The sequence below is a fragment of the Zonotrichia leucophrys genome, chromosome Z, assembly GCF_028769735.1.
Source record: "Zonotrichia leucophrys gambelii isolate GWCS_2022_RI chromosome Z, RI_Zleu_2.0, whole genome shotgun sequence".
NCBI classification, from domain to species: domain Eukaryota; kingdom Metazoa; phylum Chordata; class Aves; order Passeriformes; family Passerellidae; genus Zonotrichia; species Zonotrichia leucophrys.
Genome location: NC_088200.1, coordinates 42,251,432 through 42,255,108, shown reverse-complemented (window position 1 = coordinate 42,255,108; position 3,677 = coordinate 42,251,432). Strand labels below are relative to the sequence as shown.

Genomic DNA, 3,677 nt, shown 5'->3' with positions numbered 1-3,677 from the left:
GCTGTTAAATTTCTTCTGGCAAGTTACAAATGGTTTGACCTCTGTGAAGTTTAAATCATTCATTCACAAATAAAGTTATTTTTCTGACACTGTTTTTTCTTTTTTTTTCCTATACATTTCTTGCCATAAAATAATTTGTGCTCCTTGTGGGCGGTAATGATGAGTGGCTTATTGCTCTGTTCTGTAAGGGAGAGACTACACATAATGGATTTAGCCATGTTCAATTATAGAAGTTTTATCTTCAATACTCAATCTACCTACTGTAAAAATACCATTATTGTAAGGGTCTGTTTTTTGCTTTCTAAGCTGAGACAACTTGCTGACAGATATTTCGGGGTACCTGGCAAACACAGCTTAAATATGAATCTAGTAAAGGAGAAAAAAAAAACCAAAAAATTATGGAGCATGGGAAGCTTTATCTAAGACAACATGAGTATATTGATCTTTAGTTTCCAGTTTATTTAGTGAGTCTGTGAGAATAATTTTTGTATCATCAAAGTGACCAAGTCCTTTTCAGTCTACACGGGGTTGTGAAACTATTGTGATCTTTTTTCCTGCAGGAAAGGGACACCATGCAGGAAAGAACCTGAAGTTCTCATCAATAGCAAGCTGACCAAAGGCTAGCAATGCACTATATGGCAATGAAGAAAATTAGCATCCTGAGCTTCATTAGGAAAAGTATTGGCAGCAGGCTAAGGCAGGTGATCCTGTCCTCTCCATTCAGCCCTGATGAGACACATCTGTGTGGCTTTTAAGGGCTTGAAGTATGGTGCAAGGGTGAGAGAGCTGGAAGTGCTCAGGTTAAAGGAGACTCAGGCACTTATCTATGTGTATGAATATTTGATGGATTGAAGAAGGACCCACTTCTCACAGGTAGTGGTCACAAACTGAAATTCAGGATACTCTAGCTAAACAGAAAAAAAATCCCTGTTTTTCTTTTTTGTTTTTTCTTTCCATGATGGGCAAGTACTGGAACAGATGGTCCAGAGGGGCTGAGGAGTCTTTAGTCTAGCATACATGAGATCTGACGCATCCAGAGAGTACTGCAACCTCAATGACCAGAGTGTTGGACTGATGATTTCCAGAGGTCCCTTCTAGCCTCAGCAACAGCAGCTAGGTAGGTTGTTCCTGTGTATTTGCTGGGTGCCCACAAACTCTATGATTCCACCTCCTCAACAGGACAGGGAAAAAAATACAATGGAAAAATTGTGAGTCAAGATAAGACAGAGAGAAAATTCAGCAATAACTGCTATAAATGAAACAGACTTGGCTTGGGGTAATTAATTTTCTTCAAAAGAAATATGGTAGAATAATGAAAAGGAAGAACACTCTAAAAATATCTTTGTTCCACTCATTCTTTCTAACTTCTCCACCCCAAGTGGTGCAGGAAGAATGTGTGTTATAGTCAGCTTAAAGCACTTAATATCTTACTTCTCTTCTTCTGTACTATTGTGGGGTTTCACCTATGGGAAACAGGTATTCATGAACTTCTCCAAATGTCCTTCTCACAGTCTCCAGTTCCTCAAGAACTGCTCCAACATAGGTCATTGGACTGCTCTAATGACTTATGGGACCACAGATCCTGCCAGAAAACCTATTCCTTCATGGCATCCTCTCCACAGGAGGCACATCCTGCCAAGATCATACTCCAGCTTGAGTTCTTCATGTGCTGCAGCTCTGTTCGAGTCATTCATACCTGCTCTGCCACAGAATCCTCCATGCACTGCAGGTGGATTTCTGCTCTACCATGGATCTCCATGGGCTGCAGGGGCACAGCTGCCTCAACAAAGTTTTCCCCAGGATCTACACCATATGCCCCTCCTTCTGCACGGACCTTGGTGTCTGCAGAGCTGTTTGTCTCACATATGTTCACTGCTCTCTCTCACAGCTGCTGTGGCTGTGGTTTTCTCCATGTTGAGTATGTTATCACCAGCTTCCAACACTACAGATCAGCACACCTTTGGCCAGCCACAGGCTAGTCCTGGAGTCAGTCAGCTCTGACATGGGGGCAGCCTCTGGTGTCTTCTCACAACATCATCCTTGCAGCCCTATGCACTTCCCTGCTACCATACCCCTGCCACATACACAAAGTACAGTCTAATTCTAAGATTCTGTAAGTACTTGAAAAAAATCAAAGTTCAGCATATGTGTGAGTCCTTATCTATTCTAAAAGCAAAACCAATCTCCCCAAAAGATGCACATATTGCATATTTTTGAAAGGTAAACCAATCACTTATGGAGTTCTTTAAATTAAATCCATTATTTTGTCTTTTAAAACTTTTTAATAAATATCTTATAGAGATACTTATAGAGAAGAGGATGCTATATAAATTAACTACTTATCAATGAGCCTAATTCAAAAAGTTAGTTTCAGACCTTAACCTGCATGAGTATTTGCATCAACCTCTGTAATAACTTTTTTTCAGAAATGGTAGATTTGAGTTCTGAGGTTTGTTCCTTAGAGCTCAACCAGCCTGATACCCTGATCCAAACCTCCCAGACTGCAGTCTATTTGACTTGAGGTTTGCTGGTGAATGGACACTACATGTTTGGGGGAAGACATAATGTGCCAGCACCAGGCACATTTGCCTTTAGTGCTGCTGCAGCTGCTGGCACTGAACCCCTCACTCACCTCAAGAATCAAAATCACAGAGAGTTAGGGTTGGAAGGGACCTCTGGAGCCTACTCCAACCCGCCCACCTGCTCATGCCAGTCCTGTCATAGCTGAAATTCAGGCAGCATATAGTAGCATTCTCATCCTAGTGGCTGGAGATTAAAAGTTCCCAATTTGCTCCAGTAGCAGACACCAGGCCAGGTGTGCCTACAACCCCTGCAAGCTTCTGACTCCAGTCTGCCTCTAGTAGCTGGCACCAAATTTCCCTCACACACGCAAGTCTTGTGGTCAGTTACTCCACATTGCTAGAGAAGAGAGAGTAAGGGTACAGTGAGTGATAGTTAAGAACATATTCAGTGAGAAGAAAGAAAAGCTTTCATGTGAAGATATAAAAAGAAAGGACAGACTGTGCTGATCAGTTGTGGGGTTCAGCCAGACAAGTATATGAATGAAACCTATATTACAGTTCACCCACTTGGACACATTTCCTTCTACCCTCTGATTTGTTCCTCCCTGCTTCTCCTACCCCTCATCCATTTGCTTGGGTTGACCCTCGGAGCCCCCTTCAACATCTTGTTCCTAAGATTTAGTCTTCATCAGTAGCAAAGTCCCAGTTTTCCTGCAGTTTCTTGGTAGCACATCAGTAAATGCAACTGACCAGGTTTAGTTCTCATTAATGTCACATTGTTGCTAATTTTAATTGTTCAGGTTTTATGTCTCAGGATGTTGTATCTCTCTGTGGTCTTATGATGCAGATTTGAATAGGTGCTAAGTCTTATGGTCAGATTGAAATAAATGAAAATTATCACACTTCACATATCCATACGAAGTAGTAGTGTGGCTTGCCAGGTTTGTTCTCATCACTACCTCCCTTATGATTTTTTGGTCAGGTTTCTGTCTGTATGTTCTTGCTCATGACCTCCTTTTCACATTACTTCTCTTTTCACTGATAAAGGCCCTGACCAGATATATCAAGGAGCAGACACATTCTTTTCACATACCCTTACATTATCCATTTTCTTCTTTTAGGAAGCTGACTTCCTGCTTTAAGAAAAGAGAATAA

The 3,677-nt window shown here is 41.4% G+C and overlaps 1 long non-coding RNA gene across 1 annotated transcript; it reads left to right on the top strand.

Moving 5' to 3' along the window:
* Window positions 1-744: 744 nt before the first annotated feature.
* Window positions 745-3,139, top strand: LOC135459891 (uncharacterized). Its single transcript, XR_010443115.1, has 3 exons — window positions 745-873; window positions 968-1,117; window positions 1,512-3,139. It is a non-coding gene; the product is annotated as an uncharacterized LOC135459891 (long non-coding RNA).
* The last annotated feature ends 538 nt before the right edge of the window (window positions 3,140-3,677 follow it).